Source organism: Cavia porcellus, unplaced genomic scaffold, assembly GCF_034190915.1.
Source record: "Cavia porcellus strain 051 isolate PalLab524CR breed Dunkin Hartley unplaced genomic scaffold, mCavPor4.1 scaffold_33, whole genome shotgun sequence".
NCBI lineage: Eukaryota > Metazoa > Chordata > Mammalia > Rodentia > Caviidae > Cavia > Cavia porcellus.
In genome coordinates this window covers 2306115-2317640 of record NW_026947516.1, presented here as the reverse complement: position 1 = coordinate 2317640, position 11526 = coordinate 2306115, and the positions used below count along the sequence as shown (strand labels likewise).

Sequence of the window (11526 nt, the reverse complement as noted above, 5' to 3'; positions counted from 1 at the left end):
GAAATTTCATATGAGAAATTTTTCTTCCTCACTGAAAACCATGAACATGACACCTCCATGTGCATTCCAATGTCTTAGTCATGTGTGTGATATTGGAAGGACCCATCCTCCCTCGACCTCTTTTCTTATTTCAGTTGCTATGGCAATGGCATGGCCTGCCCTGTCTTCTACAAAGAACACCTCCCAGGCCCAGGTACTGTGGGCATCAGCTCTAGTTTCCAAGGACCACCATATTGTACTTGCTGAGCGTCTCTTTTCAAAGAAGAAAACAAAAAAGAAGTCAGGCCATGAAGAACTAAATATTATTCCATTTCCAATGTGTGGAACCACGTGAATTTCAAGGATGACAAAGATTCCTCTGGAAAATAAGGGAATTAACGGTCTCCTGAAACGTTACTGAGTACAGTGGAAATTCCAATGTACCATTTAGCAGGATTCGATTTGTTATATCTAGAGTCAAATAAGGTAAAAACTGTAAAGGGTTGGTAAATGTCTAGTTGAATGAAACTGGAGATTCAGCATCTAACGTTCTCCTTAGATCTAGTGCATCCAGATAAAATAGAATAAGAGATGTACACACACACACACACACACACAGACATGCATACCAACATTTGGCTTAAGACCACTCTGTGCTTGACTCCTTTGGGAGTTATATTGGAGAAAGAGATTCCAGTTCAGCACCGAAGAAGCAAATAAGAGGACCATGTAGCAGAATCAGCATCTCTTTGGAACTCTCCTGTGCCTTCTGCAGGACCTCAGGATAATTTGAGTTCCTGAAGGGCATTCAAACTCATAACACTTCCATTGCATTAACACTTGTATTTAACATGTACAGAAATATTGTTTCTCACTTGAAGGTATTTTTTATCATGTTTGCAATCTATCCTATTAGACTTAGTTGGATGGTATCTGAGGGTTTTCATTTCATAATGAGATTAGAAATAACTGAAGCTCTAAATGAGCTCAGTAAATGACCTTAGGGTGCCTGGAAAGAACAATAAACAAGTCAGTGCGCTAAGTGAAATGCTGTTTGCTTTTCCTCATGACAGCTGACATCTGATGGAGTGATAACGTACAGGCTGTGTTTCCCTATGAGTGAGTGGCTATTAAACTATGTTCTAGGTGCCAGAGGTTTAGCTCCCTGGCATAAGTGCCTGCTTGGCAAACACGAGATCATGAGTTTGATCCCTGACTCCAAAAAACCATGTTCTAAGCATCAAAAAGGTGCCCTTCACTTTTGTGTATCACAGTTTGAGATATCACAATAGTATATTAATGTTATCAATATGATAAGCAGATAAATCTCTATAGAAATCTGCCAACCTTCCCATATAAAACACATCCTTCCCTAAATAGTTCAAATCCCTCTCAGGTCCACCTCATGAATCTCTTCCTCAAACATTTATGATACACAATCTGCGTAGAATTGATGCCATCAGAACCAGAAGATTTCCTCTTAGGTTCAGTTGTTGTTACTGTGTTTTAAACCCAACTTCTTGTACTCTGTAGCTATAAGCAAATGTTACTGTAATGCATATTTACAAATATGGTCATTGCGATTCTGTATGGAACCCTGAATATTATGGAAACAGATGATGAGGAGGTCACGGGACTTTAGCACTTTCTATTATCACCGAGAGGAGGTACTGAAACAGGGTGAGAAATATGTGTGCACATGGACACACACACACACAGGCACACACACACCCGTAATTCTGCTCAGATCACCCTACTCGTGATAGGTCTCTGTTTCCTCACTTGCAGAGCTGTGACCTCCTCAAGCACCCAAATGAGGAATCCTGACTTTACACGGTCACTTGGACTGCACAGAGAGCTGCATGCTTCAGGATGCCAAGTTTCTGTGATGGAGGAGGTGAACAGGAACACCGCCTCATAGGATCACAAGACTCACAGCACTGACCACCAGCACTCCCTGTGTTTCCAACAGATTCTTAAACAGGATGAAAGCATATGTCCACCAACAGGTCAGAAAGTGCCAGAAAACATACTGTAAGGAATCCCCAAGCTGAGGAAAACAGTTTTGAGGATCACTCACCGCATTGTGTCTTTCACTTTAAGCTTCTGATAAAATTTGAACTTTCTGCATTCATTGAAACATTGTGCATCCCATCATCTAAATCACTGGAGAATTTATCCATTGTTCACTTCCGGCGTGTGAATGTGTTTTGTTTATACATCAGCAGAAATCTTAAACTGCTGACCAATTTGCAGTTGGTGTTCAGTAATAAATGTTGAGTCATTTATTTCTGAACAGGGCAAATATTTCGCTATTGCAGTAGATTTATGTGCTTTTTTGTTTTACTTATCTTTCACCATTTACATGATCTTTTGTTTACTTGTTGTAGGTTGAACAGCTCATGGCTGGATTCCTTCTGAGAATTGTTGTCATTGTTTTCTGTAATTAGACTTCAATGTTCAATGAAAGTTTAAGAGGATAGTTTGCAAATGGTTCACTAATCACTGGGAGAGATTGATTTACACTTTAGTGCAGGAAAGGAATGGATGACTTTAAATTTGCTTTCATTGCACTGCAATATAAAATAATAAAAATATTATTTTAAATTTCAACATCAGAAAATTAAGCTAAGGTCTTTAGCACTAAAATATAATGCCACAACTTTGCACATGGTTTTCAAAACATTGAGTAAAGTTCTGATTAACTCATTAAGGTGCTCAGGGAGGACTTGAAAGTGGGATCCTTATACCTCAATCCGTAGATATCTCTGCTACTACAGGACCACAATGACCAGCTCAAAATGTATCCCTAAACTTGAACAGATTTCTCTGAGAAAGGTCTGGATACTGATAACTTCCATGCTGTCTTCTGATTGGATCCATCTAGAGAGAGTTGTTCTCTGATTGGAACAATCTAGAGAGAGCTGTCTTCTAGTTGGACCAATCTAGAGAGAGCTGTTCTCTGATTGGACCAATCTAGAGAGAGCTGTCTTTATTATTGAAAAGGAAGTGTAAGCATACTCTGAGGATATGGAAGAACTCAGCTAGAAGTCTTTGATCTATTTGCTGCTTCATCATCTGTCTCCCTTTTTGCGAGGTAGTGCAAAATCATACGCATGTCCTTGAAATACCATTTACATACTTTAATCTCTTTGTAGGCAGAAGTTTCAGCGATTCAGTCAACATTTCATCTTCTCTTGACATTAATCTCATCCATAATTTTTTAAGAAAGAGACACACAAATATGTTCTGATTGCCAACCAGGAAATGGTAGAGCTTAAGGTCAGAGAAGGAGCCAGTGTATCCTAGAGGCCCTGTCAAGAGAGCAGGGCTATAAGAGGGGCATCAGCTCAGATAACCTTCAGCCGCTCACCTGCCCTTCACTTGTGCCAGTGGAAAGGCCACTCCAGGATGGTGCAGATCCTCCTCCTCGCTCTTGCAGTGGGTCTGTCATGTGTTGAGTCTTCACAGGTAATACAATTACACTTGTCGGGATTGAGTTCCTCTTGTGTGTGTGTTTCTCTCTTTTCTTTGCCAGTAATAAAGTTGACGTTCATGAGAATCGTCTTCAATGGGTGTCTGCATTCCTCAAAGAAGATTTTACTTTGTGTATCATGATATTTTTTCACCAGATTCATTTCCTTTTGCAAAATGTGGGCACTGAAATGAAGCCGCAGATTTCCCATTGTGTATGAAGACAGAGCTGTAGTGTAGAACTTGAAAAATTCTTGCTTTTTGCCATTGAGCTAATGATGTTGACTTCCATTCTACAGAGCTCAAATACAAAACGTGATCCAAAGATTTAGATTAATTGTTGTATTGTTTCTTCATGATGTTACCGAGGCCACCAGAAGGCAATCATCTAAAGTTTCCAGTGAGATTGTTCTTTTGTAGATCAGTGGAGACTGGGACACAGTTGCTCTATCTGCTGACAACAAAGAGAAGATCGAAGAGGGGGTCCCCTGAGAGTCTATTTCTGTCAAATAGACTGTAACAAGGATTGCTCTGAGATTACCTTCAGGCTTTATGTCAAGTAAGCAGAATTTGCTCAAATCTCAAAACCACACTGTCCATTTCTCCACATGCAGTCTGGGATTCAGGACATAATGAAAAAAAAAAAAAAAAAAAAAAACAAAACAGTGAGGAACCTGGCCTCCACTTTTGAGAGAATAACATCAACATGATGTGTGATTGTAGATAGTTTTATGTTTCCATCTGTAAGCATTGGTCGGGTCCTACCGCTATCTGTGACTCTGGATCTATGCCAATCTACAGACTTTGGAATGTCTCTGTTGAAATATTGTCCCATCAATTAGAAGAGTCTGATGAGTTTCTTTGCCAGTAAGGACTGCACCACAGAGCAAGCTTTAAGAGAAACACTGGGAAATGACTTGTAAAAGAGCAGAATGTGTTAGATTCAAAGTGTCAAAATAATTCAGCTGCTCAGCCAACTGGGAACTGGATGAATAGAACCAGTCCCCACTGTGGCTGTGACATGATACATGCAGATGAGTCCCATCTGTCCCCAGGGAGATGGGAGCTGAGGGATGAAGGGGGTACAGGACACAGGTGCTGCCAGGAAACTGCAGAGCACAGACAGCGCAGGAGGTCACCAAGAGACCCTGCCTCCTGAGAGAGCCTTACCGCCTTTGTTAAGCAACCACGCGTTAGGATGTTGATGATTTAACACAGTTGAGAGGTAAAAGGGTATAACTGTGAAAGCCTTGAAGATCTTCAGCGTTACCACTCCTGAAGGTCCTCATGGAAAGAAGGAGTGAGGAAAGAAGACTGTGTGGTTTGCATTTCCATGTTTTTCAGGTTAAATGGGGAGTGCAAAGAGAGCACAGTGATTGCTTCACGGGGAGAAGACGGTTATTACACTGTCGAATGTGAGTACTTGGTTGTGTTGAGTGAGATACTAATTCAAAGGAAGTGCTGAGTGTGGTGATCAAGAGTTCTGTGTATGTGTCCTACTGTGCTCTAGTGAAATGCATCGTGTTGATTAGCACGGCCATCTTGGAAAATCTACTGAAGTTCGACGCACTGTCAGTATCTTAGCCAACTGCTTTCGTAGCAGAGAGAAAATACCAAAATCTCAGTGAAAAGGAAAAATGGTTTATTTGGCCCACAGGTTGCACAGGGTTCCTTCCTTGGTTGGCTTCAAGGCAGGGAGGCTGGGCAGAGGGGCATCAATAGTAAAACCATCTTAATGCAATGCAGGGCAGGCAGAAGAAGCCAGGACCTAAGCTCTAAGCAACAGCAAATGACCACCACAATGCACTCTGTTCTCCTTTCTTTTTATCATGTGTACCTGCTCAAAGGCTGGTATCACTCACATTCATCACCCCAGGCATGATGAGTGAATCCCTGTATCACAGAGTTAATGCCATGGTCCCTCACCATACGTCCAGGCAGCCCGAGAGGGCTGCACCCATGACCACATGAGGCTTTGGAGGCCATCGGGACATGAGCCATAGCAAATGTCATCATAGAAGCTCAGGATAAGTGAATGTTATTGTAGATTCAAGCATGGAATTTTGGTATCAATAAACACTGAAGGAGGTCAAATGAGGCATGTTCCACAAATATGGTGAGTGTTACAATATCGGTTTTATGCTGTGAATTGCACATGGCCCAAAATCCCCAGTAATAGACTTCCTGTGACTTAAACACGACCATAGAATTTTGGCCACTGGGTAAGGACTCTGGTATCAAAGCAGAGAATCTTGAGGAGGATTCCTGACAATGTGTCTCGTGCAGAGTCATATATTTCACATGTAAAAACACGCATTAAGTTTTGTCTTCTCTAAAGTTCCTTATGGTTTTCAGACGTGAGGAACCAGGTAAAGCTAATTTGATGAATCACATTTCTGTCAAAGTTACTGTTTCTCACTTGGACTTTGAGATCTACTCTCAGTGAACAAACTTTTAAAACGTTAAATGGTGCATGATAGAGAATATTGTTAAAAGTTATCTTGTGATTAATTCATGAGTGCAAAGCTAAGTGTTCACTATAAAATATTCAAATGGAGTGTTAGGTAATTTAAAAATCATCTAAAAACAAAGAAGAGTTTGACAATGCTGAATATATCTGATTTAAAATCATTTCAAATGATTATCTTGCCATTCATGCTGGTTCATAGCTGTATTCTGAGCTCCTGAGACGCAGAGATGGGAAATGTCTCGGATTCCACCCCAGCATGGGCTACCTGTTGATTTATAAGGCAGAGTGAGCTGCACAGGAAGACTCTGGGTAAAAAACAGACAAAAAAGAGTATTAATGATAATACAGATTGGTGTGCTTTTACCAATTCCTGTTTTGTTATGTAGCATAGTGTTAGCGGCAGTTTTCTGAAATTCACAAAATTTTTATTTATAGAAATAACAATACTAGAAAAGCAATAGGAAATTATACTTCAACCTATACTTCAACGCTAGAGTCAAGTCATCCCAAAACAGTCACTTTTATCTGAAACTTTTTAATTTGCTAGAGCAGAAAGTCCTGTTTCATGTATATCTCTCATTAAAATGCATTATAACGCACCATGCAATATATTTATACAAATGCAATAAAATTCTGGTTGATCTGGAGAATTGCGGGTAAAATCTCTGAAAATTTCATACGTGAGCTGGATGGTCTGGGTAGGAAGCCCCAGGTCCCCGCAGTACCCTCTGCCTCGGGAGCAGACACTGAGAACCTGGCCACGGTGAAACCCTTTGTGACCCTCTGATACTCCTCAAGTTTGAGTGCCAGAAGTTTCTCCTTGCTAAGAAGGAGACAGGTAAACCCTGTCACCTAGAAGGAATCCTAAAATGTTGTAGGAAGGTTTGTAAAATAAATGCTCATCAGAGGAAGACAGGAAAGCACTCAGTTGCAAAAACAAAACAAACAAACAAACAAAAAACTCATGTAAGACATGGAAAAAGTAACTATCTTGATTTTTATAATATTTTGTTCAATTACAGTCACGGGCCAAAACACCTTCTTAGTTGTTGATAAGCAAGAGGATATGATCACATTTTTCAACACAAATGTGGATGAGGACGGAGTGGTGACACGGGGCTATGTAGTTGCTGGTGAGTACTGATGTGTTTTCTCTCTGTAGAGAACCACGCACACACCAATGTCCAACCTGTACTACACTGTACAGGGTCTTGTGCTTGATTTTGTATTATTTAACTATATGCCCTTCTTTAGAAATACTTTTACATACAAGATTTCCAATTCAACTTGTGTCAAATGAAGGATTCTGCAAAGTTTTACTGAGAGAAAAGATGAGAAAATTCTCTGAGACCCTGGCCAAATACTCTTCTAAAAATTATCAGAAAAATAGACATATATTCTCAGGCAGCAATGTGTACCATACCTTAGCTGGCCGGACAATTGGAGAACAGCAAAGACTGATATCTCTGGGCTGTGCCATCAAATGAATCAAGATATATTTTCAAAGATAACAGAAGAAGCAGTTTATCATACACGTGATGGTTGATTTATACTTTAAAAGCTTTAGTTCACAATGCTTTTTCTCCCACTGACAACACTTGAAATTGATGCCATGACTACCAACAATATATCAGATTCTGCTCCTCAAACATAACATTCTCAGGATGTGAATGGTTCTGAGGTTGGTAACCTCACAGAGAAGCATGAGGAGCCTGGTACTACAACATACTTCAAGTGGATGGAACAAACCTTGGTTTGAGAAAGATGAAAGAAATTTTCCACATTTGTTTTCTTTTACTTAGTACTAAGATGCTGGTGATTAGCAGACTTGGCAAGAGTTAAAAATACACCTCAACTCAATTGATGAGTTTCTGCAGGAAATCAGAGATTGGATGGAGAATTTAGTGTAAAAAGAGGAGCTTCAGCATGTAGAGATTCACAGCTCTTAGACCAAACCGTCTCCATTGCTTTGACGTGAATAGAGACGCATACAATTTGGGATACTGAGACACACAGCATGTAGGAATTCAGTTGTCCTCAGCAGCCTGAGAAACAGGGAGATGATGTGAAGTCCAGTGTCCCATGTGCAGGCCAGGCCATTTATATTTCCTCCTGCAAGGAGCCAGGGGGTGATGGTGGGATTTCTCAGGTCACACCAGCACAGTGCGATCCAGGAGATGCTTTTCGATTCAGAGAAATTCAGAATTTTTAGAATTCAGAAATATCTGTGCCACCCTAAGCACAGATATTTTTGCTTTTTCTATCATGAAACACAGGAACAATAGACTCCATGAGAGCCCAAGGAATGCGTAAATTTGAAGAGGCCAATGAAGTAAAGGGTATTCCCAAGGAAAACATAGTATACCTCGCTGGAACAGGTAAAGTCATCCCCTTACCTCCCGCGGTGTCAAAGCACACTTGGAAAGTAAACAATCTCAGTTCAATCTCTGAGTCAACATCGCTATTCCAAGTCATACTTCATTGAAAGTATTATTGATGATTCTTAGAACTAGTAAATTCCCGTAACCAGATTCTTTGTCTCTTCCCTCTACAATTTCCCCTCTCAGATGATTGTCCAGAGTGATGCTATTGATTCGGTGAGTAGAGACAAGATGCTTGTGTCAAAATATAATGTAACCTGCTTGGAATGTTTTTCCTCTCATGTTTGGCTCTAGAAGTAGACAACAGGACTCTCTTTATATTCTGACATTTCTTCCTGCATGTGTGAAGACATTAAAAACCTAACACAGATCCAAAGAAAAGAACAGGATTTTTTTCACCTGCACAGAAAGACAATACATTTTGCAAATAAAATTAATAATTTCTGCAAGCTAAAACAGTTGTACTCTGGTGAATTCAAGATTGAATATATAATTTGGCAGGTTAACAGCCTTGTTATGTCTAGGTGTAAAACTATAAGTGATTGGTGACGTAAATTTACATGCAATTCTCAACGGATTGTCAATGTCAGTAGAGCCCTTGAGAGAGCTTCAGGGTAACCCCGGGGCTCCCTATGGACTAGTGTCCATCACACTGAGAGTCCTATGCAGGGAACAAGGTGTCATTAACCTGAACTCAGCTCCACATTAACCATTTGTTTTTTTTTTTTTTTTACATTTCCACAGATGGCAACCTGTCTGGACTACTGACAGTAGCACTTCTCCACAAATTCTTAATCATGAACACGAAGATCCAGCTTTCTTTCCTGTTCAGTTTTACTTTTTATTTGGCCAAAAATTCCTGAACCTCTTTCCTGTCCTTCTTTTACATCTCTGCTACAATTCATTTGAACTTTTATATCCCAATTAATTCAATAAATTGATTGATGTCATCTGAAACGCACACATGTATGACAAACGTTATTTAATGTATCATGAGTAGAACTATCTACCTGATTTCAACTATAAAAACAAAGGTGTCTTTGAACTGAAAATGGTTGTTCTTGAGATTATTGGCATAATTCTCAGGCATGTCCCCGGGAGGGGATAAAAAGTGACCTCCATCAGGAGTGACTTCACGTTTGTGAGCTACTGTAAGTGTTGTGTGTTGTGCCTCATGCGAGGTGATGGCCTCACAGTTCTGCAAAAGTCACGGGCCAGACCAATAAGACCAAGACAAGGTCCTTTATCTGGTGGAAAGCACGGGAGGAGAGTGCGTGGCCAGGATCCTTTAAAAATCTCTGGTCCCATAACTGACAGAGGGAAATTTTGGGTGATTGCAAAAGTCTGAAACATGTAACCAAATCGTGTCCACAAACTCAAACAAGAACAATTCCACGAGAACTGCAATCAGTGGTATTTTGACTATGGCAGTGAAAATGAGGGTTTTGGAGGAAATATGAAATATGGCCCAATATGGGATATAACATGATAAACGAAGGAAGACCCCGTACTAGAAAAATGAAAGAAGGCTGAGAGAGAGAGAGAAAGAGAGAGAGAGAGAGAGAGAGAGAGAGAGAGAGAACAGTACAGTAGAAAAGAATTATCTCATACCTGAAGGACAAGAATGGTCCTCCACTATGACTATGAATATAAGTTGGATATTATCAAATGTCATGCAATGACTGGATGGGCACAAAGCAAGAGCTACTTGTGCAGTTTTTACTAGGCTCTCACTTCTTGTCCAAACAGACATTGAGGCTAATAAAATTAAAGAGAAGAAATGACTATCCCACAGGAGGCGATTCAATGAACAGAGATGGAAGGCTGACATTTGATGGAACTCACAGCAAAGCATGATGGGTAACAGCAGATGATGCAGGAGATGGAGGGTCGTCATGGCAACGAACTCTGCCTTGAACCTGGAGGAGGTGACATGTGCAGTACCTGTCTCCAATTCATGATATGTAGGTCTTTCATTACGTAGTAGAACAACCGAATAAACATAGCCGATTTTCACAAAACTGAGGATAAAGGCACCAGTTTAACAACTGTGACAAGCAGCATCACTGCTTTCTCAGCAGTGAAGAGTTCCTCAGGGAGAAATACACAGAGAAATCAACAAAGATATATATGTATGAAACACACTCCATGACAGGGCACTGGAAGGTGCTAAACCCATATTTACAAAACGAAGGACGGAAATTTCATGAACTTGAGTGGAGTTATGAACCAAACACAACACCCTCAGACATCAATAAGGAAATCTCAGAAATTACAAAAACGCATGCAAATTAAATTTCTTGATAGAAATCACTGGCTCCTGGAAGGAAACCGTACTGAAACTTAAAATAATTAGTTTTTTTTTTTTTTTACCTTTTTCTTTTTTAAGGGTACCGGGGATCCGTGTCACGAAAACACACTTACAGGGCAGGCGCTTATGGCACTGAGCTAAATACCCAGCCCAAAATAATTATTTTTTTTTACAATTTACTATATTGGTGTAATTTAGATATACATAAAGTTCACATTCGTTTTAGAAAATTTGCACCTACTCATGACGTATTTTGATTTTTCTTTTGCTTAGTTTTCTCTCTTTTCTTCAATCAATCTTACCTTCCCTTTTGACAAAGATTTGTTTACATTTTAATATTTGTAATTTTTCATTTTTCCTTCCCTCTTTGTCCCTTCCCATATGCTAGTTCTATTTTTTTGTGAAAAATTTCCTTGCATTTCACAGTATCTGTTGCACATTTTGGTCTTCAGTTTCTCTTATAATTTCTCATACCACGGAGACAAGTTGATGTTTAGATATGTGGACCCAGTTCATTTCATGTAGGAGGATAGTCTCCAGTTGCAACCACTGACCTAGAAATGCTTCGAAATGATCCATCAGGAGTGATTTCACACCCCTGGTACCTCCCCATAGATTTCAAAAAAATGTTCATCCATTCCTTAGCTGACAGGCACATGGGCTGTTTTCATAAGCTGGCTATTGCAAAATATGCTGTTGGAAAACAGGTGTACATCTATCACTGTAATATGATGTTTTCAGTGCTTCTAATAAGTTACAGAGCAGTAAACTGCTGTGTTAACTGGAATCTCTAACTGTAGTTTTCTGAGAAATATCCATGCTGATTCCCAAACCGCTTGCATCTGTATACACTCCCACTCGCAGAGGACAAACGCATCTTTTTCCCCACAGCCTCTCCAGCTTCTAGTATT

At 40.0% G+C, this 11526-nt stretch overlaps 1 pseudogene; it reads left to right on the top strand.

The window, feature by feature from the left end:
- Positions 1–3390: 3390 nt before the first annotated feature.
- LOC134474527 (female-specific lacrimal gland protein-like) lies at positions 3391–10088 on the top strand (annotated as a pseudogene).
- The last annotated feature ends 1438 nt before the right edge of the window (positions 10089–11526 follow it).